Source organism: Erpetoichthys calabaricus, chromosome 12, assembly GCF_900747795.2.
Source record: "Erpetoichthys calabaricus chromosome 12, fErpCal1.3, whole genome shotgun sequence".
NCBI classification, from domain to species: Eukaryota; Metazoa; Chordata; class Cladistia; order Polypteriformes; family Polypteridae; genus Erpetoichthys; species Erpetoichthys calabaricus.
This window is the reverse complement of record NC_041405.2, coordinates 101,715,221-101,727,405: the sequence shown is the minus strand read 5'-3', so window position 1 is coordinate 101,727,405 and position 12,185 is coordinate 101,715,221. Positions and strand designations below refer to the sequence as shown.

The 12,185-nt window shown below is 34.0% G+C and overlaps 1 long non-coding RNA gene across 1 annotated transcript in view; it reads right to left on the bottom strand.

Annotated features, from left to right (window-relative positions):
• The window catches only part of LOC127529945 (uncharacterized), a 102,293-nt gene extending 97,466 nt beyond the window's left edge, over window positions 1-4,827 (bottom strand). The window contains exons 1-2 of the long non-coding RNA XR_007936546.1: window positions 4,744-4,827; window positions 2,078-2,163 (exon numbers count right to left, since the gene is read on the bottom strand). This is a non-coding gene — a long non-coding RNA (uncharacterized LOC127529945). The remainder of the gene's footprint in view (window positions 1-2,077; window positions 2,164-4,743) is intronic.
• Window positions 4,828-12,185: the final 7,358 nt, after the last annotated feature.

Below are 12,185 nucleotides of genomic sequence, written 5' to 3'. Positions count from 1 at the left end.
GAACATTTATGTTAGTAAATCGGTTGTTGGAGCTTCACTTCATTGAAGAAAATGCAGATTCAACTGTTGGCTTAGTCACTGTCTTGTGCAGAGTTTTAATTTTCTCCAAATGCCTCCAAGAGACTTTACTGCACACTTTGTTTAACTCGCCATCATACAGATCAGTGACTGGTGTTATTAGTGTGTTAGCATGTGTCCCGCAATGAACTAGCACACATTCAAAAGCTGTTGCATCCATTGGGCAGGATGCTATCAAAATGGGCCCTATAGTCCTTCATAACTTTGGAGTGGAAAAAAGAGCTATTGTAAACTTTATGGACAGATGGGCATAAAATTTTATCAAAACCTGTCCATATTAAAAAATATATCATCTTTAATTATTATTTGTATTTTAAGTACAATACATACTGTATACTGTATGAGTATACTGAATGTCTACATACCTTTATTGAAACAGTAGGCTTTGCTGACAAATGTAGTATTAAGGCTAAAATCAGGGCAAAAAATTTCAAATCAAACCTGGACACATGTTATTAAGGGAAATTAATCTTTTAGTCTATATATATCACCACCATTAAAAACAGTTTTATATCTCTAATGGTGCATCTCTTTAATGGTTGTTCCTACCTACAAGTAAGTAGAGTATTGGAAAAGAAACACTCTAATAAGAAAAAAATACTTCAAAGAGATTATAGGATGTAGAATGGGCTTACTGTTTTAAAGATATACCTAAAAATGATTCTAGATCAGCTGTCTAACAGTCATGCATCAATCCCCATGAACTGATATTTACTGTCCGAGATCACAAGCCGATTATCTTCTTATTTTTAAATATAATACTTACAATAAATATAGCACATTGCATTACAGTATAGCAAAACACTAACCTCTTACAGCTTAATCACTGTGGGCAAATTTAATTTTAAGGCATGAATATATTGGCGGTTTAGAGGCTCACATCTCTGAAAAGTCTTGTTTAAATTAAAGTCTACAGTAAATGTTGTTTCAAAGGATTCCAGGCTTGGGGATCTTGGGTGATGTAATGCTGTCAGCCCATACTAAACAAGGGGGCTGACTATCCCTATTCAAAAATCTGAGTAAAAATGAAATCTGTACATGGATCTGGTATTTCCTCATAAACATAGAATGTACACTTTCAATAAACATACAGCAACACCTATTTAGGACTATAAATGTTTGTGTAAGTTAATGACAGACAGAATGGATAATTAATATTAATGATAAGTTTATTGGAATCTAAACTAAGCAAGCAAGACTTTAGAAGGTTTGAAAACGTGTACAAAGTTATAAAAGCAAGAACAAATAATGTATTGTGTTTAATACTGTATAGCATAGTATATTTCTACACTAGTAACAAAACTATTATAGTAATACTGTGGTACTACACTTCTAACTTTTATCAGTCTTCTAGTGCCTTTAATGTAAGGCTGCGCGGCAGGTGATTTCCCATTTCTTGTGCTAATTTATAAACATTCTTTACTCAAATTTAATTCTTGACAATAAATACAAAACAGGTGATCAGTGTATGTTCTCAGGGATATGTAAGAAATGACACATGATTTTAATTAAAAACTAATGAAGTAATCATGTGCATTTCATTCTCTACTATAGGATTTGTGGTCACTTGATGCAAAAAACAATATTACCAATGAATAATTTCATCCAGACTTCAACTATTATCATTGTTAATTCTAAACCAATATGTTAAAAAATGGAATTGACCTTTTGTTTAAAAAAAAAAAAATCAGTGACAAAGAGTAATATGAAGATCACATTGAATACATAACAATGGACAATTTAGTGAGGTGATTTTTTTCCGACCTTTGATTTTACATAGCGGTTTATAGCAGTAATTAAACAGCACTCTCCTATGCACATCATTAAATCTATTTTGATTTATAACAGTTACATTTGACTGTGTGCTATATTAGCAGCCTTTTCACATTTTACAGTTCCTAGCTGAATTTAACTTTCAGAAGCTTAGTGTAATTTCAACACAGCAGTTTCCAATTACATTACTTGCAAGTAAAGGCAGACATGAAAGTGACAGGCTTACCTGTAAATAGGAGGCGACTTCTAGAGAGAGGAGTGCAGCTCAGTTCTTTTGCTGTTTCTTACAGAACATACAGGACAATCAATACACTACAAATACAAAAACATCCGCAGATTAATAACAAAAATTGTGAAAGTCATTTTTTTTTCTATTACCTCTTAAATATTTATGGATTATATACATACCACAAGAGGACAAACTGTATATGTTAAATTTCACGCATTTCCATTTTACTGTTTTGCAATGGGATTGCTGACATCACTACGTTTTGTGAGTCACCTGTGTCTATGTCATATTTTTATAGTGTATAGACAGCAACCTCAAAATTTAACAACAAACAATAAACTACTGAAGCCTGAACACCTTCTGATTCCATGGAGTGCAAATATTGTACAAATGATTCACCAAAAGAGATATACACTGCTTAGCTCCAAACATTTTAAACATTAGACACTTTAACATGGAGCCTAGACTAGACAGCCAACACTGTCCATGGCTTTTTACCGGTTTGCACACAAAGGATTCAGGCAAAAATGATGATGAAAGGCATTAACAAGGTCTGAAAATGTTATGCTTCTTAAACATTCACAGTTTTTAAATTATAAATTATATTAAAAGTGGCTAACGCCGTCTGTTAATAAGGATAGCTTTTACAGCTCAATCCTATTATTTTCTCTCATTCTCCTTATATCATCTTTAACAAATGAGTCAAGGCTATACTTAACACAGCAAGTCCTGAGAAATGGAGTCCTGGCCTGTTTGAAATACCATAATTCTCTGGACAAAGTAAAAAGTATTTGATGAAGTTTAATGGGAATATTTGTTTGTTGCAAACCAATAATGTTGGTTTATATAAATAATATAAACTGGCTATCTTAAATTATAGAGCAGAAGCAGACAAGGGTGCCAATTACCGCCAATGCAACTGCCATTGAACACTCAGCTATTTATCTTTGGAATAGTTGGAAGAATCATAAAGGCAGAGCTACATTTCAGGACCATGCTTATCATTGCCATTCACGTTAAACCTGTTATCTGAATTTCAAGTTAGATCAAAATAAAAGTGAGCATGTCTTCTGATTTTATACTATAGTTTACAAAAACATGCATCCATCTGTAAAATAAAAAGAATTCAAAAGACAAGCCCTTTTGAAATTAAGCAGTTTCAGACATTTTACATTTTCTTCGAATCTTCTTTGCTTAGCTCATGTACAGTAGTTGGCAATGCTCAGTCATATTAGTGTTGCTAGGGTCGACATGAAAAGTCCTTGATTGTCTACCTTTACAAATGCCTCTCATTTATTTAATCCTAGACCACAGTGGGTTCTTCTTCTGGCTAAACAGTAAAACAGACACACATGAACTTTCATTAATAATTATAATTTGAAATTATTTAAAGATACTTATAGAGACTTAGATTTTACACCATGGTCCTCCTGAAATTTTTATATCTGTATAGCAAGAGAGGAAGATGCTGGAGAAACAAAAAATCAACACAAAATTTATGTTCTCTTATGTCAGAGCAACATGAATACATACAAACACTAGTGAAGATACTTCACACATCATTTTCCTCTGCATAGTTTTATTACATTAGCATCTCTGAGAGTCTCAGCACCGCAATATGTAATCTTGGCTGAGGATATTGTGGCAGACGGCCGGGTCCCATGACTGGCCAGGACAACCCTTCGACATATGTTCCGGGGGAGCAACTATGGGCTGCTCAATACCTCCCCCGGGACGCTTGGTGGCAGCCACCCTGGCTGACAGTGGTGCCTCAGCTTCCCACAGGGCTCCATGGGAGAAGGAGTTCTCCACAGCCCTGTTGGGATCTGGGGTGGCCGCCAGGGGGCGCTGCATGGGTCCCTGAGCCCGGCTGGACAAATCTTCAGCCCCACCCAGAAGTGCAACCGGAAACAGGTGATCAAGCACCTGGAGCACTTCCGGGTGGGCTATAAATGGTCCAGCAACCAACACTCAGTGGCCAGAGTCGGGAGGAGGAGGATGAAGCTTGACGGGAGGAGTGGTGGTGACCGAGAGGAATGTGTTTTTGTGCTTGTGATACTTTGGACTGTGTTGTGCCTGTAAGGTTCACAGACGTGTCCCACAGGTGAAGAAAATAAAGGTTTTTGTTTGGTTTTTACACGTGCCTCCATGCGAGCGCCTTAGTACAATATTCACTTACTATTAAAACTAAAGAAGTGTCAATTGCACCTGAAGATCAGATGCATGGTGAACACAGAGACAACATGTTATCAGTGTAATTTATTCATAATGGATAACACAGTTAATAACATTTTCTAACTCCTCACATCAGTATGCAATGAAGATCTTTTCCAACCTGCTGAACATAAAAAAAAAATATGTGCAGGCAATCTTTCATACAAGATGATTTTAATTAGCAGAGCTAATCTCAATGCACCTGTGCTTTAGTTAATATAAAAAACAGGGAAAAATAAAAATATCTCCCGAGACAAACAGAGTCTTCATATAAGCAGGATACCTCCATTAATACTAATTCCTAAGTCTGTGTTTTATTTAATTAAGTTATAATATTTGTTCAGATACAACATAATCAGCATTGAAATAAAACATTCATTTTAACAAATTATAAAAGAAACAGTTTAGTAACACAATCTTTTTTGGACTTTCACAGTAGACAGACTCACCACTGAGAGACGCCAAAAGTGCCATACTCCTACATCTCGATACTGATAGCATTAAATTTCTTTCCACAAGGTTTCTGTGATTCATATCTACCTGTTGAAACAGACCCAAATTTCCATTCTTGTTGTTAAATGTACAAACAAGCAGATTAACATATTCGGTGGTTGGGGTAAATGTGGTTTGGGATTATGATGAATACTTTACTATCTGTTACAAAAATGCCTTATAAAATAACAAGCTTTGACATAAGACTTAAGGCAAATACATTCTACCAGATCCATATCCAACAAAAATTCATTACAGAATATCAAAATACAAAAACAGACTGCTGAAGTCCTGTGTAAATCAATATTAGTGCTTTTTGATTTCTGGGAATAAACAGTATTATTTGTTGAAAAGTTTCATTTAAGGAAATAATGTGGTCAGTGGTAATCTTTTATGTCACCCTAAACAAAATCAAGAACATAAACAAGAATGTTCATTGAACTCAAATGTAATTGTGATTTTTGGATTTGCATATCACTACTAACAATGTATTCTGCCTATGATCTGAGATTTTTCAGGTAAGGAAAACAGAGGTTTCTAGTCATGCTCACTATTCATTTTACCAGAGAAGTAACATGTTACATGTTGATTGACACATGATGCAAGTAATAATTTTATTATAATCTCTTCACATGACACTAACAATAACAACCCTCTAATTGTTTTTATATTAAAAAAAAAAAAAAAAAAAAAAAAAAGATTACTAAGCAAAACAAAAAAGGGTGGACTGATCAAATTTAGAGCACACACCAAGCAAATATGAGTGTAATAAAAAAACCTATCTGCTCCACTGGGCATAATTTCACATTGTCTGGTTCCTAGCTATCAGATGGGGAGACTTGTCTACTAGTACACCTAACACAGTGGTTCAAACACCAATAAATATTTGCCTTCTACTGTATTTTTCTCAGGCCCACTTATGCCTCTGCCAATATAGCCTTTTCCCCGCCCTGCATACCAATGCCAAGCTCAACTGAGTCAATCCTTGTGTTAGATCAGATGTAATCCCCAGAACATTATTTAGAATCAGAAACACGTTTATTCACCAGCACTTAATGTACAAGAATTTGGCTGCATAGTTTTGGAGCTACTTATCACAGAACACAACATTTTATACAAATAACACAAATAACATGAGCAAGGCAACATACATTATAAGCAGTTGAAGAATAGTGCAATTATAAAGGAGAGGTGCAAACGATGTGAAATGATACAGCAAGTTTATATATTGTGTATACACACACACAGAGATATACACATACATATATTATACATAAACATACCTCTTCATATAGTATATGAAAGAACACACAAACAAGCAAGGAGGAAAGGCTAAATTACTGTTTTGTGAGAGCTATGGCTCTGTTTAGGTGTCAGTTAGATTTAGTTTTAATTGACCTAAAGCATTTACCCAAGAGAAAGTTTTAGAACAAGTGATGACCTAGAAAGATGAGTCAGTGGCGATCCTTTTGACAGGGTTTATGACGCTAGATGCATACAGGTCGGCAACAGATGGAAGAGCACAGCCAACGATTTTCTCAGCAGACCTCACAACACACTGTAACTTATTTTTGGAGCAGGCCATTGCTGAACTAAACCAGACAACAATGAAGATTGTTTTCAAACTGAAAAATTCCTGCCATCAGTAGCACTTATTTAATAATTCACAAAAATACAATAAACATGACAGTAAACTACACCCAGGAACATCAGCTTTAAAATTAAGTACTAAAGGTTTAAACTGCATCACTCCTACTCTACATTTTCTTAGTACTTTTAACATTTAACACTTCACTTGAACTACCTAAGAAAGGCATTAATCGCTTACAGTTAATACAGAATGAAACAGCAAGAATCATAACTAGAAAAAGAAAATCTGGAATACTTTACCCTTAGAGATGCACCAGGCATCTGCGGCACTGCAATTTAACATTTCAGTTACATTTTAGTTGTACTCTTAATAGGCGATTGATTCATAGAATTATCATATTGTTCAGGGGTTGGTGGTAGGATTGGCACTCCAGCCACTAGGAAAAAACTTCACATTGTTCTTGCAATTTTTACTAATCTCTGCTTTCATTTTCTCTTCACACCATCACTACCACCTGACAGAGGCACTCTGTAGTCACCTGATTCTCAAATGAAGATGGGTGCCACAAGACCAACTGCATCGAATCCTCTGGGATAAAGACAGGAAACAATGGCAAATGACTTAAGAATATTTGTGTGAGGTAAACTGTCCACAGGGGGCTGGGTGGCCTTTTGGCATTGAAACCCCTGCAGATTTTGTTTTTTCCTCCAGCTTACCGGGGGGTTTTCTTGGTTTTCTCTGTCCTCTCTCACATCTTCCCTTATCATCATACTCAACATTAGTGAGTTACAATGCAATATTATATATAAGGACTCTACCTTTCTGCTAATTACAGTATATAGCTATATTATGTACGCTTATATTGGATTTATTTTTATTACTTATTCATTATTATTTTTGCCTGATTTAATTTGTTTATTAAGCACACTATTTCTTTCTAAATTCTTTCAGAAAACAAGTCATTCAGTTTTATTCTTATCTGAAACCTTCCAAGCTCTCTACACACTTCAAACCACTTTTTGCATCAGTCCCTCCTGTTACACTGCTTTAAGTCATCTTACCAATTAAATTCTAATATCTTCTGATAAAGGAAATATTACATTTATTAATTAAGCAGTGAAATCACTGTTCTGTTTCAGGTTTAAAAACTATACTAGGCTATGAGATGTTATTAAACAGATTAGTTCATATTTATTAAATTGGTTTTAAAATGTATACAAACATAAGGATACTACATAATTGTTAATTTTGAAGTTAGGTATCTTGTCCCTCAGGGCTCAATAATGGGATCATTACTGTTTTGCTTTATATAATATCATTCAAATTCACTCTCACTCTAAATGCTGATGATACCTAGCTATTAGAGATGCACCAATACAATTTTTTGATTTTCATACTGATACAAATTACTTCATGAATGCTGTAGGCTAATACCATGTACAAACAGGAGTGCTGATATTAGAAAGAAAAAGAATTATGCTACATTTTCAACAATAAACATATTATAACAACACAATTTTAGCTAATAAGCCATTGTGAATGAAAAATGTTTTTGTTTAAGAAAGAACAAACATGCATTACTTTAATCATATTAAAATTAATAACTCTTATAAATGTTTTTAATATTTAGCTGACAATAGACAGAAACTCTTTTGCAAGATAAAAACAGCTGTAGCCTAATTGAAATTCTTGGCAAATTTCAGACGTAACTGTTTTCAATTGTTAGAGGCAAGTTCTTTTTAACAAATAGTAATATTTCAGCTCTATTACAGATCAGTCATTTTCTTCTCTTATGTATAATTCTTGACACTGTAATAAAAAGCCCTCCACTGACAACACTGGCACACACTGCTGACAGGGGCTTTCATGCTAAAGTAGTAAAAGAAGAGAATCAGACTGTATTGCTTGCCCAGAACTTGAGAACACTGTTTGATCCCAGGACATAAGGATCATGGAAGTATACCTGCACTTCATATTCAAGTTTGTCATTTGTGCATAGAAGAATAAAATTCTTCTCAGTCTAGTGAGTGTAACCAAGAACCAACAAAAACACACATTTGTACTGTATGTGTTTTTTATATTATGAATATTTTACTTTTTTTTTTTTGCTTGCAGAGTCTCTGTAAATAATGATAAACGTATAACTTATGAACTTAGAACTCAAACTGCTACTTGATGACAATACATGCAGCCCCTGACAAAAACTGGAATCTTTGCCACAGAAAATGATTTAATCAATGGAAAAAGATCTCTGAAAATTAATCTAACATTATAAGCTCATCCAACTGACAGAAACAGATTTATACCGGTAAAAGCATTATTAGTCATAAAGTAGAAACAAATGCACAGGCATCTGTAGTGTTGCAAATGCTGAGAAAGGTTATTCCACTAAAGTCAATGTCACATTACACAACTTTTTGTTTTGGGGAATGTTATATTTGTTATATTTGCAAAATCCCTGTTAAACACATTCCGCTTGCATACCAGTCAAATTTTATTTTATTTGCTGTTTATGTTCATGCAGGGTTATTTTAAATATAAAGTTTACTTCAACTAGAACTGCCACATATATATTTTAAACTATAATATATGTGACTTTATTTTAGAAACCAGTTTTAAAATTTGAAAATAATGTAAAGTTTCAAATCTCTCCTCTTGGCACTGTGTTACTGTGGTCGAGGAGCTTTGTCATTTGCTACAGGACCAACCTGTGCTGCAAGATGCATGATTAAGTTTGGGCTGGAGGGAGATTTTATGTGGAGATGCCACTATAGGCAAACCCACTACTAGAGGTGAAGCCACCACTACACTACATTACACTAAACTACAAGATTTATGCTAAAATAAATTAAAAAAACTTAATCACTACAATAAAATCACACAGGTATCATTTTGTCAGAGAGGTGGACTGTGTGTAAAAAAAAAGGGCTGACAATCAATTAATGTTAATCTGGAAGTATAATACATAGAATGTAGCAACTAGGAATAAGGAACACCTTTTTTATTTTGATATACTTTGTTAATCCCCAAGGGGCAATTGTCTTTTTGCATGATCTTTGACAATCAGAGTAAAGGGTCATCTTTGAATCTCACAAATAGAAGACAAATTCATCTGTCTGACATCTCATGTTTTATGTACAAAGACAGAATGGAAAAAAAGAAAAAAAGAACAGACTGTGACCGAACTCACTGCAGTTATTAATCCTTTGTAAGGACTGGCTTAGTCAGGCAGCGCAGGATCTGTGGACCTCACAAACAGAAGAGAACCTTATATGTCTGATGTCTTGTTTTTTACATAACATATCATAATGGGAGAAAAAGAAATAATGAACTAAGACTGTTGCTAAACTAGCAACAAATTTTAACCCTTCACACAGCCCTGGCTCTGTCCGGCAGCATGCTACTGGCTGCCAGAAAAAGGGGTGTGCAGGACTGCACTGGAAGACCGACACTCAGTTGGTAAATGTGACATGGGCTATGATTTTTATTTGTGTAATTTGACGACTTCTACAGTTCTACGAGAGAAGCTGGAGCCTATTGCCATGTAAATTAAAGTCTTTCCTTTGCTAAAGTTGTTAACCACCATGACTCTTAATAAAACAAGTATATGGAAAGTGAGTGAAATGTGAGGTCATCCAAAACAACTTCATTGTAAAGCAGTTATATGTTAAAATATAACTATTATTACATAGAAATAAACTAATGCAGGATGATCAAAAAATTAATAATTTAAGAAGAAAGGCTATATTATAGTGGCACTAGACTATTACTCTTATAGTTTTCAACACATTGGTTAACTTTTATTTCTTCTCACCAAAGGTACTGTAATTGATATTCATTATTTTATTAGGCTTCAATATTACATACTGATCAGTCTCTGTTTCAATGATAGAACTTAATACCTAATCAGAATCAACATCAGTCTTAAAAAAAAAAAAAAAAAAAAAAAAACTTCTACTGTTTTTAGAAGACTGCATTTGGTGGAAGAAGTATCAACCAGAGTAGACATTACAAATTTAACTGTCAAACAGATTTATTTTAAACCTTAAATTACAACATCAGTAGTAAATATAACTTTCCTAGCGAGACCTTGTCTTATGTTAAAGACTAGGTAAATCGAAGTACACATATTCCTTGGGATTTAATAGCTTTGAGGCGTTCTTAGTATTTCAATTAAAAAATTCCTATAACCTATGCACCTTAAACAGGAAGAAAACAAACTATTTAGCACTGAAGCGATTTGTCAGTATTTAGACATCTTGCTTTCATGGCAAAAACACAACATATCTTTAATGTTTTCTTCTTGCAAGAGAATTTATTTTGTAATAAATAAGCTTTACTCTAGTAACTATAAAAAAATTTCTGTGGGCATGCACTTTCATAGAGTAGAAAGATCAATGAATGTTCTAGCAGTTAAAAGTTAGTCAGATTAAAATGATGTTTCCTTTTGGAAATGCATTTACAATATACCTCGCTTTTGCTACGTATTTCACTACTTTTTTTTCTTGTGTTGGTCAGGTTGCAGAGAGTCTATTCAAAAAGCACTGCAAATAATAAACCAGTGCTGGGGAAATTTTTATTTGATCAATTTTAACCATCACCCCGAGGGTGATTTGGCTCACAGGATCCTCATTGTTGAGAATCGAGTGGCTGGGCCAGGCCAAGGGTACACTCACATAACACCTGGCTCTGGCAGATAGAGAGATGATCATTTCCAGAGGGTGGTACAGGAATGTGTGTCTGCCTGGGGGGGGGGGGAGTTGCCAACCAGGATCCCAAGCTGTTTTGTCAAATGGATGGTGCATGCTCCTCCAAAATTTAAGCCAGCATTTCCATAACAGAATACTATAAAACATTGAAAAAGCTAACTTACACTTTAATACAAGATGAAAAAAATTATACAAATGTCTGTAGTAATTTACAAGGACATACAAATACTTTAATACTGTAATGCATTTGTAAGATGTCCTATTCATTTGTAAATAGAAAATATTAGGTCTGTGCAGTGTCAGATTAATGTATGTCACACTAATAAAAGAAACCTTTAGTGACCTGCAGTTTGAATAGTAACCCTTTTTAATTGATTTTGCAAGATTTTGGAAGAATGTTTACTAAAGACAAAATACTCTCACTTTTTGCTTTGCCTGACAAGTGAATGGTAAAAAGAACGATTACAAGGACTTTGTTAAGTTTTTCTGGTAACAATAAAAAGATGTACAGTACTCCTTCTATAGTCTTGCTTCTATAATGTTAAAGCATTGTAAATATACTCAATACAAAAAGCTATAGTGTTAATAGAATAAATATAGGTAAAATATTCACAGAAATATTTTGTTCTATAGGCAGCAATCATGCCAATATCCTTTGCAGTACTGATAAAATGTTCAATCATTTTGGAATATGAAACTTACCAACTTTATCCAATAACTGCAGCACAGTATAAGATAATACAAAATATAAATGATCACACATAATTTCAAAAACCATATCACAATTATATATATTTTACTCTCTAATCAAATTTCACTGGTGTACAGATTTCTAGCTTCAAGTGCTAAGGCAAGGTTATTACTGCAATAATATATCAACTACCTTTATACAGTTATTGATCTTTTCTTAGCAAAGTCACCATTTAAATGTCCTCAAAGCAATCAATGTGGTGGTACAATGAATCTATTATGCAAGTAGAAATCACTAAAATCTTAATTTCTCTGTTGAATCAATGGAAACTCAAGTCAAGAAAAGACTTTGAGAAATTTTAATTTACAAAATGCAAATCTGAAGAAAAAAAATATTCCAAAGGTAGCA